Source organism: Lonchura striata, chromosome 2 (genome assembly GCF_046129695.1).
Source record: "Lonchura striata isolate bLonStr1 chromosome 2, bLonStr1.mat, whole genome shotgun sequence".
Lineage (NCBI taxonomy): Eukaryota > Metazoa > Chordata > Aves > Passeriformes > Estrildidae > Lonchura > Lonchura striata.
The window spans coordinates 77,711,189-77,724,676 of record NC_134604.1 but is presented as its reverse complement, the minus strand read 5'-3'; the positions used below and the strand labels follow the sequence as shown (position 1 = coordinate 77,724,676).

The window sequence follows — 13,488 nt, the reverse complement described above, 5'->3', positions numbered from 1 at the left end:
CTCAGTCAGAAACCTGAAGGACAGGGAAAGTGATCAGCACATCCTACAGAGGTCAAACATTTCTACAGTGGTTTTCTTCTTCTGCAGTACCAATCCTAACTTTTCCCATAGCTGTCAGAAAACTGTTCCTTTAGTACTTGTGTCACATACAAGTGTTTTGAAGGGTATGTATATTTCCTGACACTTTCATTGTCAGAATAATTTGACACATAACCATCAAGAGGAGTCTGAAGCACCCAAGGTGAATTGTAACACACATCTTTACAAGACCAAGAGAAAATCAAAAACTTAAAGAACTTTCTTTCTGTGAGTTTGCTGTTGAAGGAAAAATACCAGAAATTGTTTAGAACCTTCTTTTTTAAAACCATACTTTAAAAGCATATATCTTTGGAAAAAATCTAACATGACATGAAAACATCTTGCAAAAAACTAATGACTCCCCAAGTATAACCTGAAAAAAATTGCTGCTTATCCCACAAATTGATAGCTGTGCCCTGGAAGAAGTGGAAAATAACCCAGGAAAACCATTTAATATATGATTTGCAATGCAGTACTAGCAAATTGGCAAACTGCATTATACCATTCATGTCTAGGCTGAGAGTCAACAGTGGGCAGTGGACAGGGCAGATCCAGGACTGGTGACAGGGCAAAGTAAAGATGGGGTGGAAAGAAGATGAAGAAACCTGAAAATCTGAGTTTGTTGCTAAAGGGATGATTCCACTGCAAGGATGTAAAGATGGGGGTGAGGGACTGCTGCCTGTGGGAATAGCAGCTATAACTCACACACTTTAATAATTATAATCAATATTAATAACAAAAGGATTCCAGGCATAGATAAAATTTACTACATAAATCTTATGCACAACAAAGTGTGTGTTCCTTATGTAGGATCTCATGCATGCATTATGCCCTGCAGGGAGGCATAAGCAAACAGATATATACAGAGGGACTTTTCTCATGGCAATTTACTGGGTAAGCACATTATTTGCAGCCTAAATAGTCATTGTTCCTGTTCCCAAAGACTGAACAATGGGGAAGACAGAAAGGTTTGTAATGAGATGGTCACTCAGTGCACCTCTCATTCATTACTTGTTTTGGGTATGTCACACCACAATATTTAAGCATACAGTATTGTGCCACATTTTTTCTTAGAATCTAGAGAGTTTAGCAGTATAGAACTAAATGAGGAATATGAATATGTGGACTAGTGCAGATACAAGTGTGTCTGCAACAGTGTCTTGCCACATAGAAAAGAACTTGTTTAATGTTTTTACTATAATAGAGCTTTTATTATAATAACAGCTTTGATTAGCAGCAGACAGTAGTGCTCATATAAGTAATTGATTTATTTTGTCTTTATTTGAGACCCTCATAGCATTAATTTTTCCACACATGAACTTCAAGTTTTTTACTCTTCACGATTTAATTCTGCTATTGATAATCCCTTTACTTACTGCAGTGCATCTTCAATAATTGTCTTAAACTTCTCTTTGTTTTGCTAGAGGTGGAAATCCAGCCTATGAGTTTTCATTGAAAGAGTGTGGGGGAGGTGAACAGTGGAGGAGAAAGACAACTTCTTCCTGAAGACAAAGGGGGAGGATTGAAGAGAAATTGCTCAGGAGAAAGTCAGACATTGACTCACAGTAAATGAAGGAAGCAGAAGCAGGGCTCCTAGCACTGAAAGTACTGTGTGACAACAGAAAACAACCTCAATTCCTATTACTCCCACCTGGCATTAAAGAAGGAAAATGGTAACAGCTCCTTCATCAGGAGGGGCCCAGCTCAGGGGGCCCACAGCCATGCCAGGCTGTGGGAGACCAGCCCTGCTGGGGCACGGCTGGGGCAGGGCTGCTGGAGATGGGCAGGGCAGCCAGGGCTGGTGGTGCCCTGGCAGCCAGGCAGAAGGAAGCACCCCTGCCCTGCTGGGCCAGCCAGGGCATGGGAGCCAGGCCTGGCAGGGAGGGAAGGGCTACGAGATCCTTCCCAGCACCGACACAGCTCAAGATGCCACTTGGGCTCATGAGAGTGGAACGCGGCCACACCTGTAGCCCACAACAAACCAAGCCCGACATTCCGCCAGCACGCACTAAAAAAAATGGTGAAGCTGATTGGTCTGGGTTTTTTTTTTAAATCAAAGTCCCTTGTACTCATCTCAGTGCTAACAGACAACCTGTCCCCCATGCCGTGATCCAGCAAGGCCTGTCCCTAACATCAGTGGTCTCGTCATTTTACAGAGCTACAAACGTGACCGTGTGTACGCCCACACGTCAAGGCATGCAATGCATCAGCAAGTCTGGGATATAGTATTGGTACTGTATAAACTATATAATAACTTAAATGTGTAGTAAAATATGTCTGGAATATGCAATGAAACAATGTAGATTAAATACGCCTCCTTCCCCTTGAAGGTAACTATTTTTAATGACTAAGTTAAGATAATGCATTTAAAAGACGTGGTTTGCTGCATAAACAGAACATACTCAAGGACAGCTCAATTTTTTACCATTCAACACCTTTTCTCAGTTAACTGCAAGTCAAAGGACAAACCTTCTTGACTGCTAATGATGAGAAAAACTAACAACTGCTGTCCTGTCTAAAAACGTCCACTCCTCCAGCTGGCCAGAAACCAAGCGGAAATTCCAGATTGGGAGGCAATTATTTATGTATGTCTCCTTCCAACCACCCTCCTCTAAACTTTAAATTTGCTTCTAAGTGGGAATTAATCCTGCCTAGAACACTTTTAAACACTGCTGTATCTTTACAATCAGGTCAGACATAATTTTTGCTTCAGCTTCATTTGTGAAATTTTTGTCCATATTAATAGTAAATTTACTTTTATTCTGCTTGAGAGAAAAGAAATCTTCAGCTTTGGGGTATATTTTTTTTAAATACACCATCACACTTACATTTCTGCCTACTACAACCTGCTGTTGCAAGTTTTATTTAAAATTCTTCTGCATTTTAAAAGACTTTTTTTAAAAATTCACAAGTACAAGAAAATGCCATTTTTACTTTAGGCTCTGAATCAGTTCTCCAAGAGAAAAGGATCTCACTGACAAGCATTCACTATCACATTTTCTCCCTACAGTCTTTGTGGATAAACAACACTCACATAATCTACTGACTAGATCTTATACTTTTGGACTGAAATAAATGCTCCTTCTTGTGTGCTGGATTAGGAGAGACTGAAAAAAATCTCCTTTTAATTTGTTTCCCTCAACAATGCAGAACAATTCTTCATTTCATGCAGAAAATGTTTCTCCAAGTGATCCAACTTCAGATCAAAGTATCATCTTTTCATACAGCTCTTGAGAAAGGCTACAGTATGTGCAGTAACACTTGAAACAAATTATACTTTCCCAACAGTGAGCATAAGATTTAAAAATTATAATTTGCTGGGGGTGTCTTTAATTTGAAAAGACCTCTTTTGGGCTGGTGGTTTTTCAAAAGGGAAGCATCTCTTAAGTCTTCAGGCATTCAAATGTAATTAAGTGATCTATACATAACATCAAGATGCTGTAAGTCACTACCATAATTCTTTACTTTTGCAGTTGAATCCCTGAGGAGCTATAACACACAAAATACAGACAACAAAACAGGCCTCTTATAAAGCATGCAGTATATCCTACTTGCATGGAGCAAAGCTCCCAGAGGAATCCTTGAGCACAGAGAAAGACACAGTTCAGACAGGCAACCATTAAGTGAACCTAAATAATCAAGAGTGTGATCTGAGCAGAAGATAACAGGTGAGCAGTGCCAGACTACTCTGAATTAGCATTTTTCAATGGACAGGACATAGAGAATGAAAGTTGCCCCCTGTGCTCAGCCCAGGAGAGTAATGTAAATGTTTACAGGGCAAACAGACATGGATGAATGATTTCATGAGGTTTTATGATCAAGTTGGACAAGACGTGGCCCATCAACAAGAGCTGGCCTAAAAGACAGCAGGGTCAGACCTGGCAGCAGCTGTAGGGAGCTGACAGACATGAGACAGGAGCTAACAGAGACACAAACTTCAAAATATCATTCTGGATCTGAAAAGGAAGCTCTTAAGAGATGCCAGGGATAAGGCACGCTTTGTAGCTACCCAGTGATACCAGGCACCTCAAAGAACAAGTTATTTCTATGAAAAAAGGCACATTTTTTTTTCTGCTTCTTTAATTATCTGAAGCAAATGCATGTATAGAGTCAGAGATCTGGGATAATCCACAGACTGCGAGAACTGTAATTTTCCCAAGTTTCTCTATGCTTTCACCATGGGGCAGGACTTCTGAGCAGATAACTTCACTTTTTTTACAGACTGGAGCTTTGCTCTATTACATGCAGAAATGTCACTGCAAATTTCACCCTCCTCCCTGAAACCACCCAGCCTAGTGAGCATGATCTGTGCCTCATTTACTGCATCTGCAGCTGATAATTCTATTCAAACAACTCTGCTTGCTAGAAAAGTTATCATGATAACCCAAACAGCTTTGTCTTGGAGCACCATTGCCATTCTTTTTTCTTCAGCAGGAAAAAACTCAGTCATGCTCACATTTGCCATAACAGGGCTTCAGTGCTCAGCTGTTAGTTTATGAAGGCAAACAAGTGGGAAGCCTTCCTAGTTTTTCAAGATAGGACCTACTGTCTTAAGAGAAGTCAAAATCTAAAGCTAGTCAAAGAATTTATGAAGAATTTAAGGGAATTGGAACAAAATGGCAATAAATATATAATTCAAAGATTCCCTTTCCATGAACCGAGTTAAAGAGATTTAAATATACTCAGAATAAGGGCCTTACAGAGAGACTGCATTATGCATAAAAGTTTTGAATGGAATGAAAGAAAAGCAATAAATGGATAGTAATAAGTAAAATTGTAAAAATGAAACTAAAGAAAGCCTGAAAGGAGGTTTTGGGGGAAAAAAGGATGCAAACAGTGCTTAAATATATTTTCATTTTTTGTCTAATCTCTGAAAATTAAATGTTCTGTAAGAAAATGCAGCAGATGCAGAAATTAAGCAGATATACAGACAAAGGCAGCAGTGCATAAAGGAGTTACTGATTAGTTTTTTGGGTTTTTTTAATCTAGACTACTAGAATTTGGTTCTCCTGAAACAAACAAACAAACAAAAAACCACTCACACTAACACAAGCACTTAGGACAAGAGATGTCTTTTGCATTGTCAGGAATTAATTTTAATGCCCTTAGAAACCTGGCCCTTAGATATTCCCTGATTGAGAACAATTTGCTTGGTTTGTCACCCTGTCCTCTGGCAAAATAAGTCCCATGGAACCAAGAATATAATGCTGAGTAATAAAAACGTTTAGGGTTGTTGTGTGTAGTCCTTTCCATTATGACCTGTGCCTTCTGATTGCATCTGTACATTCCATTTATTCCTACATCACTTTCTGATATGCTACAGGCTACCTCTTTCTCTTTTCGTGACTAGATATAACAAAAGCAGCTGATGGAAGCCTATTATCTAATTATCTTCTTAGATCCTGCAAGGACTGGGATGCTCATATAAGCAGATCACAAACGTTTTAGCCTCTCAGACCATCGTTTCTTATCTAGCACACAAAACATTGTTGTGCATTCTCTAAATGTGCTGGATGCTTAAATGAGCTGTCAGAAAAGCCTTTTCTTTGTCACTGTCATCACTCATGTTGTTTTCTGCTAGCAGTATCTCCCAGTTTAGCCAAGAGCTGTAGGATTAGAGTGCTTCACCAGACCATGGCCAGGACACAGCCCAGTATCTCAGCTCTTCAGGTATCATGGCCTCTGATGACACTGAGATGGGAGCTGACAAGACATGCCCATTTCTACTGGGCATGACTTGCTCCTCTGCCTTTAGCTGAGGTTCTTGCTCTGAGCCTCAAGAGTCAGAACACACCTGGATCACCATCAAATATCTTCGGATTACTGACTATCTTGAAAGGCATATCTGAACTGTGTGACTGAACACCCATCAGGAATGCAAAAGAATTATAAGCTATAGAAATACTGGACCCAGCACAGGGTTGCGGTGCCCCTGCATGAATGGACAGAAATCACACCATGCAGAACAGTTGTCATTTGTAACAATGGTGTTCTTATAATCATCCCAGTAATTATACATACTGAAAATACAGGTAAGCATGAATATAACACTGCAGTTGAAAAACTCAGGGTCATTACCATGTTAACCTGCTCTCCCATTGCTCTGCTAACTTCACCTTGCTATCAATTACCAAACTGGACAAAATTGAACAATAACGTAAGGTAGTTGAAAAAAATAAAGTCTATCATCTCTAAACTCTGCTAAAGTGTCAGGTCCTGGATTTTTTAAAAAACAAATCCAAAAGTAATTTGAAAATCCCTGAATGCATTCTATCAGCTTTTAAAGCTCTAACCAGCAATTTATAATCACATCCCAGAAGGAAGAAATAAGGAATATAAAACTTTGGGCTATTATTTTCTCCCTTCCATGTACTTCATCTGCTTTCCAATGCAAAAGAATAAGCTTCAAACTCTTAAAATTTATCTCTTTAACATATATACAAATGTTGATTCCATTCTTAATTTTCAGGAATACTTGAAAAATAATTGCAAAACACCCCAATACAGATTCAAATTTAAACATATCCATGTTGCAGATAACAATAAAATGACACTTGTAGACTACACTTCTCATGAAACAGAGACTATTTTAACTATTGTGCTGTATATATGCTAACCTATATTTCAATGCAGCCATTGTGTCCAGTCTGCCTTCTTGTAATAGGCTAGAAGAGAAGCACAGAGCTGAAAGCATGATCCACTATGGCAAATCCTATCAACAGTCAATCCATTTCAACACCCAGCCTCTCATGTGACTATGCAGAGGAAAGCAAAGTCTTCAGTCACCTCCCAGTTAGTTATGATTTACCAAGCTTGGGGTCCAAGAGAACACAGATATCTTATCAATCTCCTAGCACAACTACTTTATGCCATGATTAATTTTGATCAAATTCTGATTTTTGCTACTATTACCTTAGCAAGTATAGCTCTTGATATAGTAAAAATTACCTACTGCTAAGAAAAATAATAGAAATACTTGATTCTTTATCTTCCTCTGTAACAGCAAGTATTGTAGTGAAAAAAAATACAATTAATTTTCTTGGCTAAGCTCTTGATTACCTAAAGGATTTTTAAAGCATAGCAGGAAGGGTAAAGATTCCAATAAAGATATTAAACATAAGTAGTGGCTGTTGATAGCTTCAAACTTTCTTGCTTATATTGCATTACTGTGCTAAATGCCTCTTCAGCTTCAAGGCAGGAAAACCTGGAATGAGAGAAATGTAAAGGTATGTGATATGGAACACGTATTTGATACAGAAATGCAATTTGATTCTCATTTTGCAGCTTTGAGAGTAGCTGTGGCCTTCAAATATGAATGCTGGGACAAATTACAGTTTAGGTAAATACACTGACAGAAATTCAGTGACAGGGACTTGATGCATATCCTATGCTGAAAACACATGAGGCTCCTTTGTGAAGCAAAGTAACAAACAATGGTATGCTTAGACACTTCATTAGCAAGGAAATATCAAGCTAAGACCCTTCAACTCTCCTACTTGTTATCCGTGTTTATGATTACTTTTGCATAAAGTACTAATGTGTGCAGCCTACATATATTGCTAGCATGACATCAAGCTTTGTTGCAAATGCACTACTGCTGTCAGTAAATACTCAGCTCTTGGATCTCAGCATGCCTTTAAATTTAATTTTCTGCCCCTTCAAACCAGTGCACACATTTATAATTATATGAAACCGCCAATGTATTTGCACATAACTCTTTATCCTCTTGTAGTAATATTTATCTGACAAAAGAAGTGAGAAATGTTTTTTGAAGTTATACATGGAACATATATAACAGACAGCCCAAGAAATATGAATATGTTCAGCATATTCAATTTCCTTTAAAAAAAATTCAAGTTGGTACACTAGTAATTTGATCTATGAACTCTCAAATAGGCATATATGAGTTTATATATAATAAATGATGGGAGAAATTCTGTTAGTAATACAATATTTATTTTTTTAATACTTGTTGGTAAGGAAAGCATTGTGAAAGTGACACAAGGCAAAAGCAAAGAGCCTGGCTTCACCCCTTCAGACCATAGCAGAATGAGGGAACCACAGCATGTGGATGCAGAGGTACTGCTCTACATGACACCCCAACTGCCTGACCCTGCAACATCCCCTGCATAAACCCCCTCTGAACTACAATGTTCAGCACTTTCCTCTCCTCCAGAAAAACAGCCAGATAATTCCAGGGTAGGAGCTGCAGATGCTCTTTTGGGTCAGAGCCTCCCAAAGCTTTTCTGGCTTAATCCCATACCTCTCTCCTTTCAGCTCCTGCTGCTCCCCCAGGAAAGTCAATAAAAACCCCTAGACGCAGCTGATGGAGAGTTGGATGTTTGTCTGGAGAAGACAATCCAGAGGCCTTCCAAGCAGAACTATCTTCCAGCAACAGGTCACTCAGCAAGCTGGGCTACACCATGGCAGAAGGGCAGTGCAAACTCTCAGCAGTGCGAGCACAGGCAGCCAAGACCACATGTCTCAGCCTCTTGGAGCCCTCTTCTCAATGAGTCTCAAGTTTCAGCTTTGCAGATTAGTCCCGTGAACCTCACATATGTGACAGAAATTCTCTGGCTGTCAAAGTGATTCAGGGAACTGATTCAGCTAAAAGAACAGCCAGACAAAGGGAAAGGGAAAAGGAGAAGGAAGGAAGAAGGAAGAGGAGGAAGAAAAAGGGGGGGGGGGAAAAGAGAAGGGTCATTATTTCTGGGATGGATTACACCCTGATCTCCACTGCTAAAACAGCTTTGCTGGCACAATATAAGCAAGTATTGACTCTAGGAGTTGGCACATCAAAACCGTACCTCCTAATACACTGTCACTGTCAAAAACTATGTTCCGTAATACAAGATCATGACAGCTCTTCACTGCAGACAGATCTGTACAGCAGACTTATTTGCTAGTATTTTATAGAATTTGTGTTCTCTACACAAGGTATACACAAAGGTCAATTAGGATACATATACTAAGCGTGGTTGCAGAAATAAACAGTAATAAAAATAAAATTCAAAAACTCCAAATGCTCAAACCTGTGCATGCAATGACTTTAATTAATGCATGTCAGTGATGCAACAGGGCAATGCAGAATCAACTGCAGGTCAAGAAACATGACCTCATTTTCTGCATTCCAGCTGACTACTGTGTGATCTCTAAGTTTCTGTTACAAATTATCCAGCCCTTCTCAGAGGTGAATAGATACACAAGCTGAGTTACGGCTTATGAGCAGAGGTTTTGATTTGGATTCTGAAAATTGAAGAGATAATCAGCTTATCAGCTTTAAAGAAGAGAAATTGAAGCACACTTCAGTCTTGCTCTGCTAGGTAGTTATAACCAAAATCTACACTTTCTGTTCCTTGAGAAATGGCTTCTGTAAAGTAACCCACAACTTACTAAACCATATTGAAGCACAGAGTGTCCACCTGTCATGGAAGCTTCAGTAGAAGCTTATCTGTAAGCAGACAGATAAGTGCATACATGCTTTATGGAGGAGACAGTCAAATGCAGTGCAACAGTCTAGTCCTGTGTCTGCTTTTTGTTTAAAAGTATTCATAGAAGTGAAATGGCAGTGCAAAGCCCAAGACAGTCTTTTGGAGATTTAAAGATGAACAGACTTCGCTGGTAACACAGTTTATAAAACAGAGTATCTCAGCTGACAGGCATTTGAACAAAATTCACATCCTGTATTTTATGATGAGGACAACTGGAGAGGCCACATGATGATTCTGAGGGATAACTCTCTCTTTGTAGGGACACACAGAACTTTTCTTTCCATGTAGAGAAAATGTTCTTTCTCTAGTATTATGACTATTGATTCTATAGATGAACAAATAGATGATGATCTCAGGAAAGGTTTTAAATACTGAAGAAAATAAGGTAAAACACCAGAAAAAAATCCCCAACACCACTTTATTTTAGTATTCAACTATTTTAAGTTCAGTCACCAAAACCAGAGAACTGTCCTCTAGCAGCAAACTCTACTGGAAAAGCCTTGGCTACTGAGAAAGCCTTAGCTAGATTTTTTTTTTTAAATCATCTCCAGGTATAGTGTCTGAGAACTCACAGCTCATTTCCACAATCACGTTACCATTCATAACTAAAATTCCATGTCTCATTTCTCCACCCGTTCCCAGATTCCCAAAGAGAAATAAAGCCTAACTTTATTTATATTTGGGCTAAGGAGAAACAAAGCCCAACTTGTTTCTAAAGGACTTGGAGATCATTTGTTTTGGAGGTGTACATTCTCCATAAAAAAGCCTGTGTGCCATGTCCAAGAACCCTCTCCTAACATGAAAAATAAGCTGTATGTTTTTGCAGGCTTCCAGAGACATGAACAGTGCCCATACAATAGCTTCCCTTGTTAAAGACAAATAGTTTTCAGACCAATAAAACTGATGCCAGACTCCTTGCTACATATTCATACATTTTCATCACCACAGGATGACCTGTGATGTCCTTGACCATAACCTCCATGCATCATCCCCCCCAGCTGTGCTCAGCCACAGCCCATGCTTCACAACTTACATATTTCTAGTTCCCCCCAGCCACAACAACATCAGCTCAGGCTCACTGTTCTCTCGGTGTCCCAGGGGTGAGAAGCAGCACTGAGATGTGGCCCAGATGTTTTCCCACCAACCCACACACAACACCACTGGTGAACTTACCTTACACCTTTTCCCTTAGATGGGGTAGTTATTTGTGTGCCTCTCTTCAAACAAACCAAGGCTATCAATGAAACCTGCCAGGGATTAGCAGCATTAAAACCTCACTCTCTGCCAAATCAAGATAATTGATCATTGGCTTCAAAAAGCTCAGTGGAAGGCAGATGGATAGATACAGCCATCCTATAAACTTCAGTTCCTCAGGAAACCAGGCTAAAAATAGCTGATTTCAAATGCTTAGAGAACAAATTGAGCTCAAATTAACATAAATACCAACTGGAATGTTAAAACGTGTTGGCTCTTAAATATTATCTTTTAAAAAAATGGTGTTTCAAAGGGTCAAAATTCTAACAATATTTATATGTAGCAACAGATGAACGCTAATTTATTTACAGGGTCCACAATGAGAATAGGTGACATCAGTACAGATGAATGCAGGACGCCATAAATGACATGACTGTGCATGGATGTTTAGCATATCTCCTCTTCATTCCACAGAAATCATTAGCTTGTCACTATGGGTAAAGAAAATATCTAGACTTCAATTCCCTCTAGCAGAAGTAGATATTTTCTTGGCTTTTATCATCTGCTTCCCAGATTTCCAAAATGATTTAAAATTTCTTACAGTCCAACATGTTAGAATCTATTTTTGCTTCACCTGTAACAAATTTTGGTCCAAAGCCTTCAAAGAGTTATGCACAAGACTGAATTTTTAATAAAACAAACTATTCAGAAGCAAATATAATCTGAGTTAATATTTGCCAAACCTGAGGACTGGCTTATCTTATTGACAGGGGGTAACTCCAAATAACACTTAACAGTCCCAGTGTGAGGAGCAGCAAACACATGTTATGCAAACTGATGCTTCTTCATGGTGATGTCTCATGGCAAATTTAGTACCTACAGGATCCCAAATATCAGCATTTTGCCTCCTCTAGCAGGAAAGTTTCAGATAGAGTACTTCTAAAAGCCATATGCCAAACTTTATTTCCTCCTTCAATTACATGAATAAAATAGATCAAACCTATACAAAGTCTTTACAATCTCTCCCTCCAAGCACCTCTGTAATTTTAATGTTATTTTCCATCAAAACAAACAAACAAACAAATTGCTTTAAGTCCAGTGATGTTAATAATCCTAACCTTCTATGGAGATCAACAAGAAATTAGGACCTTACAAAATTCTTTCTATCTGAATCATTTACCTTCAGCCCTCAGAATGACCAGCACAAATTAAAGGTATCACTAGGTGTCCTGGTCTAGATGAACTTAGTTTGTTAGACATGGGGTGGTTTGGATTAAAACAAACAGTTCAGGTTTGGTTCTGACTCAACAAATATAGTATTTCCCAAAATCTTTCTTTACAGAACTTTCATTCTACTCAAATATCTAGATAAACAAGAGTGAGAACTGCACACAAGCAAAAATCTAACATTACTGACTCAGTGGATTGCAGAGAACAATAATGTTATGAGGGACTGAAAAGAACTCTATTTGATATTAAAAGTAGGCACCCCTGAGATGAAATTTGCCTTTTCTCTTATTTTCCAGACTCAAGTCTGGAACATCAGCTTATGGTCTGTAGTAAGTTTTCACAGGTTAGATGGCGAAAACAGGATCAACTCAGCTGAAGGGTAAGGAAAAATAGTGGTGAAGAAGACATTTGTAATTATGCTATACTCCCCCATTACAGCTAAGTCACAACAAAAACTGAGGAGAACTTGGTTTGCAACACCTTCAGCAATGCCTTTGTACCTTTTGGAAGGGAACTGCAATAACAACTCCAGCAATTGTCCTGGAGAACTGTCACATTGAATTCTTCGAAAGAGAACCGTTCATAAGGGTAAAGAGTAAAAAATGCTGTCCATGAGAAATGGAAAAGTGATTTGGAACAGCATTTGGAACCACATAAACCACAGAAAGCAGCAAAGAAACTATATAACATTGAAGATGACACTAGAGTAAACTGTATATTTTTAGTTTAAATACATTCAACACGTGGGAAAATCTTTATTAAACTGTAAGGCACAGAAACATCTGTTTTGATTTAGTTTGTGTTACAGTAAACAAACATGAAAGACCACAGCCTGTATCTTCCCCCGGGGGTATTTGCAGGGAAAGGAATACTGTTTATAACATTTGTGCTACAATCAGAGAATTACAAAATAACTTAGGTTGCATGGGGATGATCTGAAGATCATCTGGTTCAGTGCTCTTCCCACCTCATCAAAACAGGCCAGCTTCAAAGTTAGATCCAGTTTTAAAGCTGGATCAGGCTCCTTAGGGTTTTGAGTATCTCCTCCGAGGATGGAGATAGCACAGCCTCTCTGGGTAACTGGTGTTTGACCACCTTAATGGGAAAAGCTTTTTCTTTGTCACAGATGTATTATTGACTCATGTTCAAGTTGTTATTCACTGGGACCCCAAGGCCTCTCTGCAAAACCATTTCCCAGTCAGTGTGTCCCAGCTCGTACTGGTGTGCAGGGTTATTCCTCTCAGCAGCAGGACTTTGCTGAACTTTAGGAGGTTCCTGTTGGCCCATTTCTCCAGCCTGTCAAACAAGGTCCATCTAAATGGCAGCACAAGCCACTAGTGCATTAATCAGCACTCCTGATTTTAAACTGGCTGCAGACTTACTAAGGGTGAATCCTGTCCCATCATCTAAGCCCTTAAGAAGAATTTTTACAGTTTTGGTCTCAGTGTGAAACAGTGTGCTGCCTCTAGCTGAATGTTGTGCTGCTGATCTCAGA

At 39.1% G+C, this 13,488-nt stretch overlaps 1 protein-coding gene across 7 annotated transcripts in view; it reads right to left on the bottom strand.

Moving 5' to 3' along the window:
- Positions 1-13,488, bottom strand: part of FARP1 (FERM, ARH/RhoGEF and pleckstrin domain protein 1) — a 200,378-nt gene that overhangs the window by 122,260 nt on the left and 64,630 nt on the right. Inside the window, exon 1 of one of the 7 annotated variants that reach the window (XM_021530285.2) lies at positions 10,743-11,165. The exons of the other annotated variants lie outside the window; for them this stretch is intronic. The gene's annotated coding sequence lies outside the window, so the exon portion shown is untranslated. Of the gene's footprint in view, positions 1-10,742; positions 11,166-13,488 lie in introns of those variants that run through there. 7 annotated transcript variants of the gene reach the window in all.